At 37.6% G+C, this 12,430-nt stretch overlaps 1 non-coding gene across 1 annotated transcript; it reads left to right on the forward strand.

Moving 5' to 3' along the window:
• The first annotated feature begins 675 nt into the window (after positions 1-675).
• On the forward strand, positions 676-779 carry LOC148580590 (small nucleolar RNA R71). Its single transcript, XR_015895932.1, has one exon. It is a non-coding gene; the product is annotated as a small nucleolar RNA R71 (small nucleolar RNA).
• Positions 780-12,430: the final 11,651 nt, after the last annotated feature.

Here is a 12,430-nt window from a genome sequence, read left to right on the forward strand (position 1 = left end):
CCTGATGGATGACCTAGTTTCTGCCATGAAACTGTGAGTAGTCATAGAGAGGTTAGAGACTGTAGTAGCCAGGTCAGAGAGGCTCTATGCGGGAGTCCCCATCTGCTACTGAGAGGGTTGGAATGGTCTGTTGTTGAATCAGTTCTAGTTCGTTCCACCCTGATTGCTGTTGAAGCCTTGTTGATGCTTCTACTGATCTCTCCACCCAAAATTGGAGTGGTTCTTCCATCCATGATTGAAACTATTTGAATAGGGATTGTTGTTGGAGTTTTGGAGGAGTTTTCCATGTAGTTCACCACCTCCATTGTGGTCCAGACGTTATCACCAGTGTCCACCTCATAAGCTATCTCTGGACAATAAGCATCCAGGTTCTATGTCCCACTCAAGTATCGAGAGATCATATTGATCTGTTGGGACATGAGCTTATTCTGAGCCAGGATGGCATCCAGAGTGTCTACTTCCAAGGCACCTCTCTTCTGAGTTGCCCCATTGTTTATAAGGTTTCTCTCAGAAGTGTACTTATACAGGTTGTTGGCAACCATGTCAATAAGCTCCTGTGCCTCTTCAGTCGTCTTCTTCAAGTGAAGGGAGCCACCAGCAGAGTGGTCCAATGACATCTTGGACATTTCAGAGAAGCCATCATAGAAGATCTCTAACATGGTCCACTCTGAGATCATGTCAGGAGGAAATCTCTTGATCAACTACTTGTATCTTTCCCAAGCTTCATAGAGGGATTCACCATCTTTCTGTCTGAAGGTTTGAACTTCCACGCTAAGCTTGCTCAGCTTCTGAGGTGGAAAGAACTTGGTCAAAAATCCATTGACCACCTTCTCCCAAGTATCTAGGCTCTTTTTAGGATGAGAATCCAACCATAGCCTTGCTCTGTCTCTTACAGCAAAGGGGAAGAGCATGAGCTTGTAAACTTCTGAATCCACTCCATTAGTCTTCACAGCATGTCACAGATATGTAGGAAATCAGATATGAATTTGTTGGGATTTTCCTGCGGGAGTCTATGAAACTGGCAATTCTGTTGTACTAGAGTGACCAGTTGAGGCTTCAGCTCAAAGTTATTTGCACCAATGGCAGGTATGGAGATGCTGCATCCATAGAAGTCATAATTGGGTGCAGTATAAGATTCAAGGACCTTTCTCGCGTCTCCTCCAGATTCTGGATCAGCTTCCATTGTTGTATCTTCAACTTCTCGTTCAAGAGCTTCTATGAGATTCTGTACGGCTCTACTAGCTCGAGCTTGTTTCAAACGCCGCCTTAAGGTCCTTTCAGGTTCAGGATCATGGTCAACAAGGGGTTCTTTATCCCTATTCCTGCTCATAAAAAAGAAACAAACCAAGAAGAGAAAAAGAAAGGAGTCTCTATGTCAGAGTATAGAGATCTCTTTGTGAGAGACTTAGATAAAAAGAAAAATAAAATACAGGTGTCTTTTATTAGAAAGAATTTTTGAAAACAGAGAGAAAAGAGTTGAAAATTCTTGAAAAAGTAGAGAGAGAAAGATGTAGAAGATTTTCGAAAAAGAGAGAGAAGAATTAGAAAGACACCAAACTTTTAAAATTGAAATAAGATAAAACAAATAACTAACTAACAATATTTGAAAATAAAATAAAAGATTTCATTTTAAAAATTTTTGAAATTTAAAAAGAAAGAGTCAATCAAAGATTTTAAAATTTAAATTTGAAAAGAAAAAGTCAAATAAGATAAGATAAGATTTTAAAAATTTAAGACAGGAGATTTGATTTTGAAAAATTTGAAATTAAAAAGGGAAAGTTAAATAAAGATTTTGAAATTCAAATTTTAAAGAAAGAAAAATTAACCAAATACTCAAATTTTTAAATTTTAAATTTAAAAAAAGAAAGATAAGATAACAAAATTTTAAAATCACAGAAAAATATAAGATAAAGATTATAGATAAAAATATAAACAAGAAAATTAAATTAAATGAAAAGATACCAATGGGACACCAAACTAAAAAAATTTTTAAATTAAACAACAATAAATTCAAAAAATTAAAAGGAAAAACACTAAAAGACACTAAACATAAAAAATTTTAAAATCAAATAAGGAAAATAAAACAAAAATTTCGAACAACAAGGAAAGAAAACCAAAAACAATTTTTGAAAAATTTTAGAAAAGAGAAATCAACAAAGACCAAAAGGGCACCAAACTTAAGAATTGACAAAAGACTCAAACAAAAGAAAAAGATGACTAAAGAAAATTTTTGGAAAGGAAATTTTCGAAAAGACACAAAGAAAAATTAAAAACTTTTAACAAGAAACACAAGCAAAAGAAAAAACAGTAAAAAGTACCTGATCTAAAGAGCAAGACAACCGGTAGTTTGTCAATCTCGAACAATCCCTGGCAACGGCACCAAAAATTTGGCGCACAAAATTAGAACTCGCACAACTGAATCGGAAAAGTGCACCGGGTCGTCCAAGTAATACTTCAGGGGAGTGAGGGTCGATCCCACGAGGATTGTTGGATTGAGCAAGCAATGGTTATCTTGCTGGACTTAGTCAGGCGAATAGAAAAGATAGTTGTTATTGTAAATGCATAAAACAAAGTAATAAAGAAGGCCATATTGAATTGGTGTAGAAACAATGGTGGGAAATCGGTTAAGGCCTTGGAGATGCTTGTTCTTCTGGATTAATACTACTTTAACAATGAGGGATTCATTCAATGGCATGGTTGTAAGTGATTAAAGCCGGGGCTAGTGGTCATTAATCTCCTCTAATCCAGATCACAGGCCGGTGCTAATGGTCATCCAATCTGAACGAGAATAAAGCTTGCGCAATTCAATCTCTGGTAATCCTACTCAAAACTCCGCAAACAAGGTCAGATCTTTCAGATCAGAGAATGATGCTCTGTATTCTAGCCTTAACGCCATAGAGACCTCAATTACCCATGAATAATGAGATTTCATGTCACATATCCTAATTAGCCCAGATACTATATTGGAACCTGTGATGTATTCTTATGCTGTAGCTCAATACTATCCGGCTAAGACTTCGCAAGAGCTCATGTTGAATAAGGGGTCATACTCTCGTTCCACCCCAAATTCATAAAGATGAAGAACGACAATACATCATAGAATGGAATCCAACATGTATTAAAGTAGAAAAGTAATGATATTAATTCATGGGAATGAGCAGAGCTCATATCCTTAACTCAGGATATTTAGTTGCTCATACTTTACAGAAAAATAGAGAAAAAATGTATGATAGGTTCGAAGATCCCCTAACAAGAGTGATCTTCCTTCTATTTATACTAACAAATAGACCTAAAAAGATATTTATAATAATTAAAAATTACAAAAAATGAGATAACTAAGCTAAAGAGTGTGAAAATCCACCTCTAGGACCACTTTGGTTGAGTCTTTTGGCTGAGTTTGGCATCCAACTTGGATGAGTGGGCACTGGACGCCCATTAGGGGGTGTCCATGCTACCTTGTGCTCTTTTGGTGGCATTGAACGCCAGTTTTGGGCATTCAACACTGGCCTTGGTCCTTCTTAGGTGTTGAACGCCAGAAAGGGGGTAAATTGGGCGTTCAATGCCCGTTTTGGGTAGACATTTCCAAAGAAAAGTATAGGCTATAATAAATTTCTAGAAAGCTCTTAAAGTTATCTTTCCAACGCCATTGAGAGCGCGTCAATTGGATCTCTGTAGCTTAGGATATACTCGATGGAATGCACGGAGGTTAGGATTTGACAGCATCTGCTATCCTTTCTTTGCCTCTGAATCAGACTTTGCCAAAACATGCTAATTTTACCCAAAAATCACCTGAAATCACAAGAAAAACATAAAAACTCAAAGTAGCATCCAAAAGATAAAATTTTTACTAAAACATAATAAAACTTAATAAAACTTAATAAAACATAACTAAAAATATATTAAAAATGCTCTCCATGGAATATATATATTAATAAAACATAACTATAATATATATATATATATATATATATATATATATATATATATATATATATTATAAAGAGAATATAATAGCTCTCCATGGAATGGGTCAACCTTTACCTTTACAAGCTTAACCTTTACAAGTGGTATCAGAGCCTACCCAAATGGAAGGTATCTGATAACATTTATAAAGAATATTTTGGACCGGGCTTTTATTACTAATCTTCTTGTTAAACTAAAAGTTTTATAGTTAAAACTCTGAAATAGCAGTCAGAACTTTTAATACGTTGGTCAGCCCAGATCGTGGTCCCGGTTGTAAGTCCTATTAAGGCAGTGAATCCGTTGGTTAACGAGGGTGGTCCCGTAACTCACAAATTTCTATCCATAAAATCGCTAGTTTATTAAGAACGATGAGTAGTTTAAATCTAGGAAAAAATAATTCTTTAGTAGTAAAAACCGATAATGATGAAGCATCATGTAACACCCTAATTACCCTAATATTTACCTCTAGCCGTAAGGCAAAGGTTAATCAGTGGTTACGACAGTTCTAAGATTTATACATATAATATATATAGAAAGAATAGTATAATCTAGAAGCCCAATGAAAAATATAGCTCAAAGCAGGATTTCAAAAGCGCAAAACGTACTAACGAAGCTACTCGTTTAAGGCATAAGAAATAGATATAAGATTACATAGATAAGTATATAATAATCATAAGAAACTAGCCTCGGCTCGCGGAGTTTAAGCCGGCTAGCCATATACAGACGACCAGAAACTGAAGTTTTAAAAGAGCCTATACAAGTTTTGTTCTCTCAAATACATGCCTCTAGGCAAAAGAAAATACAAAAGTGAGAAATATACACAATAACCCAAAATGACTCAAAAGAAGTATCTGGATCCTCCACTTCTGTCACCAACTAGACAACTCACCGAGGTGGGTTGCAACCTGCATCTGAAATATACAATAGAAATATGGTATGAGAACCGGAGGTTCTCAGTATGGTAACAGCGCCCCGTGATATAGGATATAAGACCTCGGGATGCCAAAGGCAATCCTAAGCTCCATATCCATCATAAGATTCAATATTAAAGCATACTAAAACAAATAAGCATAAATATATCAATCTTAACATAACTAAACCGGGTAATCTACCTTAGGGGATTTCTATTCTAACCAAACACCGTTGTCCCACAGCCTGCACCAACCCATCCTCCATGCGATCCCATCGCCACCGCCTTCCAAACCTCCTCAATCCCAATAGAAAACACAGATAATATACAATGCAAGTAAAACACAAGTATTGGCATATAAGACAATTAATTCAAATAGCAATTAGGCCTGTTATACAAATAGGCAAGCCATTACAAGTAGACAAAGCATACAAACAGATAGAAAATGTATATGATGAATGCGTGCCCTACTGGCTGTGATATCACATTATTGGTTCAACTGCCAACCCGACACATCTCCATGGAGATGTCGCCTTTTGGAATCAATATATGGGAAACCCCAAGATATAGTTGATGACAAGTCATATTGACCCAGTTTTACTAGCCTTTTTTCTTTATTTTTAGTTAGTTTTATACACTTTCTTGCATCCTAAGAAATCAATTTGGAATGAAAATGCACAACTTCTTTGAATCAAACAACCACCATGAAATTGATGCTAAATCATGAGGTTTAAGCTAAATTTAATTGATTTTTAATGATTTATAAACCTTGTGAATTTGGTGATACTTTGATTGGTTGTTTTGATTAATTGTAGGTGAAGAAAAGAAGAAAAGCGTGGCCTAAGAAGCGTGGTTCAAGGAAGAGAAAGTGTGGCCAAGAAAGGAGGAAGTGTGGTGCAACAAACCATGAAGCTCACTCCAAGAGCACCAAGCTCACTAAATGAGCGCTACACTCACTCCCAAGGGACCAAGGCACAAAGCTCAGCTCACTTTGTGAGCTGAGCACAACATGAGGCCAAGAAACAAGGAAAGAAGAACCAAGCTTAGCTCACAAAGTGAGCATTATCGAGAGCACTAAGGAAATAATTCAAAGAAAATGATTTGCAAATGCATGCTCCAAAACTTGAACCCATGACCAAAGGGGAGGGGGGAGGCGCTACTCACAAGGAAAAATAAGCCAAAATTGGCCAAGTGTACTCCCCAAGGTTCGAACCCCACACCTTGAGGAAGCAAGGAAGCAAGGCAACCAAGAAAAGGGGTAGCGCATGCTTCCCATGGGTTTCGAACCAAGGACCTTCCCTTGGATGTCCCAAGGCTCAGCTCACTTGGAGAGCTGAGCGCTACTTCTTGATGCATGGGGCACGCAACAAATTGACAAGGTCCATGGGCATCACACAACAAATTTGACACGGCCAGGAGCACAAGGAGCGCGCATGACACGGTCCCTGGGCAGCACACAACGCACAACATTTGGCACCAAGGCACCAATGCTCAGCTCACAAAGTGAGCTGAGCTCTCCCCTGATGCACCCCAAGATAGCAGCACGCTACCAATGCTTCCCCACACTAAGTGTCAAAGCTCAGCTCACTTTGTGAGCTGAGCACTCCCCTGGATGCATATTACCCATGGGCTGAAAATTCAACCAAAAGTCCAATTTAATTCAAATCTTCACCAAATCAAAAGCCCATCCAAATTCCAATATCCAAGAATAGAAAGTGTATAAATAGGAGTTAGTTTGATGTAATTAGGGAGCTGAATTTTATTTTGAATTTTCCTTTGAACTTTCATATTTTCATTTTGAGCTTTTGCTTTTGAGTTTAAATTTCAGAGAACTTGGAAGGAGAATTGATCGCTCTTCTTCTTGGTTCTTGCTTGAGCACTCTTTACTTTTCTTGCTTTGGATCTTGGGTGAAGAATTGAAGAAATTCTGTTTCAATCTCACCTTGAGATCTCTTGTTTTAATTTTCTGCATAATTGAATTTAAATTTCCATTTACTGCTTCTTCTTCTACAATTTCTGCAATTCACTTTTCTTCATTTCTCTTGCAATTGTTCTTGTTGGATCAAGGAAGGATTTGAGATCTAGACTTGTTATCTAGTCTCTTCCACTCCTGAGATCTTCAACTTCTTTTCATTTGCTACAAATTAAGCACTGCCTTTTTGTCTTTACAATTCTCAAAGCATTTTTACTTTTCTGTTTGGATCTACTTGAAATTCAGTTCATCTTTAGTCTTCTGTTTGTTACAATTTACTTGTTCTTGTTTAAATTTCTGCAATCCCACTTCCTAATTCCCTTCTATCATCCAAGCAATTTACATTTCTTGCACTTTAAGATTCAGTCATTTACATTTCTTGCAATCTAAGTTTCTGTAATTTAATTTACTTGTTCTTTAAGATTCAGCACATTTACTTTCCTGCTCTTTAATTTACTGCACTTTACCCTTCTCCCTTTACGTTTCAAGCAAATTTAGTTTCTGTTAATCACAAACCACTCAACCAACACTTGATTCGCTAGACTAAATCAACCACTAAACTAAAATTGCTCAATCCTTCAATCCCTGTGGGATCGACCTCACTCATGTGAGTTTTTATTACTTGATACGACCCGGTATACTTGCCGGTTATACGTGAAAGAAATTTTTTGCGCATCAAGTTTTTGGCGCCGTTGCCGGGGATTGATTAGATTGACAATGATTAAGTGAAGTGGAGATCTAGATCTAGCATTTTTATTTTCTGTTTCTCTAACTTTGGACTAACCCACTAACTGTTTGAATTTTTGCTTAAGCTAACTAAAACTTCATTCTAGCAATAGATTGAAGTTTTCCTGGTTTCTCTGGCTTTGTGTGATTCTTATGCTTTTGCTTGTTGAATATAAGAGAGAAGCAATTTTCTTTTATTAATCTCTCAAGCCTATCAACTGTTTGATACATTGTGTCAGCTAATTTTCTTATCACATTTTGGGCATGAATATATTCAATCTTCATTTGGACAGTTTGTGATTGTGCAGATCATGGAGGGGAACTCAACGAATTCCAGTGAGCAGGGGAGTAATATCCCCACCTTAGATGACAAGCAACCACTCATCACCATGAACGACATTGCTCAGTAGTTTGAAGCTTTCCCACAAGGAAACATCATAGGATGGGAAGAACTAATGAGTGAACTCCTAGCCAAGCTGAAACCACCTCAAGGAATCGTTAAACCAGAAACAGGAGTGCAACCATTCGCACAAGAGAAGGAAATTGAAGGTATTCGCGCAATCATGGCCCAAAGCGAGCAGATACATCAACAGCTTAAGCAACAATTGGAGCTGATTAACAGAAAAATAGAGGAACTGCAACATGCTGTGGCAAATGCACAGAACTCACCTCAAAATCCCCATTGTTGGAATCAACTTGAAAAAGGCTCTGGAGTAATTAACTATGAGCAACAAAGTTATGAGCGATCACACACTCCAGATAGCTCCTCAAGCATGTTCCAACGAAGGACTCAGAATGAAGTGTACAACCCACCCTGGAGAACTCAATCCAACTGGAGGGGGTTTGAAAACCAAAATCAAAAACCAAGGGACTTCAACTGCAACAACCCCAACTTCAAAAACCAACATAAAAACCACCCCCACAACAACAATCATCACACACCATCCCAATACACACACTTCCAACCCCGTCCTACCTCACCACTCGCCCAAAATGACTCTCATCCACCATCACAGTTGACACAACCACAACCAATTCCAAACTCTCAAAGACTCTATGTTCTAGAAATGATGATGGAGAGGTTCATGAAAGTTCAAGAAATGATAAGAATAGAGCAGGAAGAAATAAGGAAAAATCAAGAGATGATAAGCAGGAACCAAGAGGCTTCACTCAGAAGAGTTGAAAGGCAAATGGAACAACTGGTTCAAAACCTTACTGAATTGGGCGAGAGAGAGGCAAATATATCCCTAAGGGCCACTGAAGATGACCCAAAGAACAGTTAAAAAGTTGCTGGGTTGAAAGGGAAAGCAGTTAGGGAAGAAAGTGAGAAGGCTATGGAAAAGGAAATAATCGTCAAAGAAAGACACCACAGAGGAATTCCACAAAAAGAAACAGAGGAAAGGAAGCCCACAGTGAGAGGAGGAAACCAAAGGCAACAGAAGCCTCAACTTCCATGATCCGAGGATGAAAGATGTCAAGCTAGTGACAATAAAAGAGCGCTTGTTGGGAGGCAACCAAACCTGAGGTAGTTTCCTTTTCATAGCTATTTTAATGAAAAGGTTAATTAGCTTTATCTATATTGCAAGAAGCTAAGTTTGGTGTTACACACCAAAACAATATAAGGGAGAATGAAGGATTCTAAGTTTGGTGTTCCACCAAAATCTCATCATAAAACACATTCTCACCTTTTGCATAATGCTAGCTTCAAGTATTTAGATAAACTAGTTAACTAATTTGTTGTTTCCTAGTTTTCAGTTCTATTGCTTTTGAAAAAAAGAAAAAAAAGAGTTTCACACATGGTTAATCTAATGCATGAGAACCATTGGCAAGGTACTAAGTTTGGTTTTCCCACACCAAAGTAAGTTCAAAAGCCCACAAATAAATCATGCATGCTAACCAATTTTTTTAAGTGCTTGGGGAACAAGCAACTTTCAATATCACTGCAGAGCACCATACAAACTTTTGGAAAGATTAAACATCATCAATCAAAGAGATGAAAGAATGTGAAGACCAGCAATGATGATGAGGAAGAGGACAGCAAGTAAACTCCAAAAGGTTGTATTATTCATTATCAGATATTGCTGTGATTGAAAGTTATATTATACCCCTATCTGCCCTTCTGTCTAGTATAGTTTTTCTGCAAATCAATAATCAAGATGCTTGATCATTTACAACACTATACTCTCCAAAACTTGTTTGCACTCAATATTTCAAAAAATGCATTACATGAAAGTTCTTTGAAAAGAAAGATTGAGGAATTCAACAATTTTGAGGCAAGCAAAAGATTAGGAGAAGTGGTGGTTCTAGTTGTATGATTATGCATTGAGGTTGCATGCTTATGAAAACTTGCATGGGAGCTCATAGGCAGGACATAGAGTTCAAAGAAGTATTGTGGAGATTCTCAAACATTTATTGATCCAAGAAGCAGCAAACAAAAGAAAGAAAACACAAAAAAATGAATAAACATGGCCCAAGGCTCTGAGCATCAATTACTAGGCAGAAAAGAAAGAAGAAACAAAAACTCCAAGAGTTGTTATCCTAGTAAATGCTTGTGGTCGAATTGTGTCAAAGAGAGAGGCTTGAGCAAGTAAATCCTAAGGGGTGCCTCAACACCTAATACCTTAAAACCAACTAGTTTAGGAGTATTGATTGAAAGCTTATCTAAAGAGCCGCTTTGAGACATGACACTTAGAGTCAAGGCCAAAGCACAGAAACTATAAGCTGCTTCAAGGTGATTACCTATAGAGAGATCTCCATGATATCATTTGGATGAAAGTCCTAAGACCTAAGACTTCCAAGATGTGGGGACTAGTAAGCACTGAAGCCCTTGCATGAGCATATAATTTAGAGTTCACCCCACTGTCACTTAATCACTTCACTCACAGGATAGCACATGTGATTCTTTAAATCCATTCTAATTGAAAGAACCTTTAAACATAATTCCTTTCTTGCTTGGGGACAAGCAAGTTTTAAGTTTGGTGTTGTGATGACAAGTCATATTGACCCAGTTTTACTAGCCTTTTTTCTTTATTTTTAGTTAGTTTTATACACTTTCTTGCATCCTAAGAAATCAATTTGGAATGAAAATGCACAACTTCTTTGAATCAAACAACCACCATGAAATTGATGCTAAATCATGAGGTTTAAGCTAAATTTAATTGATTTTTAATGATTTATAAACCTTGTGAATTTGGTGATACTTTGATTGGTTGTTTTGATTAATTGTAGGTGAAGAAAAGAAGAAAAGAAGAAAAGCGTGGCCTAAGAAGCGTGGTTCAAGGAAGAGAAAGTGTGGCCAAGAAAGGAGGAAGTGTGGTGCAACAAACCATGAAGCTCACTCCAAGAGCACCAAGCTCACTAAATGAGCGCTACACTCACTCCCAAGGGACCAAGGCACAAAGCTCAGCTCACTTTGTGAGCTGAGCACAACATGAGGCCAAGAAACAAGGAAAGAAGAACCAAGCTCAGCTCACAAAGTGAGCATTATCGAGAGCACTAAGGAAATAATTCAAGGAAAATGATTTGCAAATGCATGCTCCAAGACTTGAACTCATGACCAAAGGGGAGGGGGGAGGCGCTACTCACAAGGAAAAATAAGCCAAAATTGGCCAAGTGCATTCCCCAAGGTTCGAACCCCACACCTTGAGGAAGCAAGGAAGCAAGGCAACCAAGAAAAGGGGTAGCGCATGCTTCCCATGGGTTTCGAACCAAGGACCTTCCCTTGGATGTCCCAAGGCTCAACTCACTTGGAGAGCTGAGCGCTACTTCTTGATGCATGGGGCACGCAACAAATTGACAAGGTCCATGGGCATCACACAACAAATTTGACACGGCCAGGAGCACAAGGAGCGCGCATGACACGGTCCCTGGGCAGCACACAGCGCACAACATTTGGCACCAAGGCACCAATGCTCAGCTCACAAAGTGAGCTGAGCTCTCCCCTAATGCACCCCAAGACAGCAGCACGCTACCAATGCTTCCCCACACTAAGTGTCAAAGCTCAGCTCACTTTGTGAGCTGAGCACTCCCCTGGAAGCATATTACCCATGGGCTGAAAATTCAACCAAAAGTCCAATTTAATTCAAATCTTCACCAAATCAAAAGCCCATCCAAATTCCAATATCCAAGAATAGAAAGTGTATAAATAGGAGTTAGTTTGATGTAATTAGGGAGCTGAATTTTATTTTGAATTTTCCTTTGAACTTTCATATTTTCATTTTGAGCTTTTGCTTTTGAGTTTAAATTTCAGAGAACTTGGAAGGAGAATTGATCTCTCTTCTTCTTGGTTCTTGCTTGAGCACTCTTTACTTTTCTTGCTTTGGATCTTGGGTGAAGAATTGAAAAAATTCTGTTTCAATCTCACCTTGAGATCTCTTGTTTTAATTTTCTGCATAATTGAATTTAAATTTCCATTTACTGCTTCTTCTTCTACAATTTCTGCAATTCACTTTTCTTCATTTCTCTTGCAATTGTTCTTGTTGGATCAAGGAAGGATTTGAGATCTAGACTTGTTATCTAGTCTCTTCCACTCCTGAGATCTTCAACTTCTTTTCATTTGCTGCAAATTAAGCACAGCCTTTCTGTTTTTGCAATTCTCAAAGCATTTTTACTTTTCTGTTTGGATCTACTTGAAATTCAATTCATCTTTAGTCTTCTGTTTGTTACAATTTACTTGTTCTTGTTTAAATTTCTGCAATCCCACTTCCTAATTCCCTTCTATCATTCAAGCAATTTACATTTCTTGCACTTTAAGATTCAGTCATTTACATTTCTTGCAATCTAAGTTTCTGTAATTTAATTTACTTGTTCTTTAAGATTCAGCACATTTACTTTCCTGCTCTTTAATTTACTGCACTTTA

This window comes from Arachis ipaensis, chromosome B10 (assembly GCF_059453495.1).
Source record: "Arachis ipaensis isolate K30076 ecotype BB chromosome B10, ASM5945349v1, whole genome shotgun sequence".
NCBI lineage: Eukaryota > Viridiplantae > Streptophyta > Magnoliopsida > Fabales > Fabaceae > Arachis > Arachis ipaensis.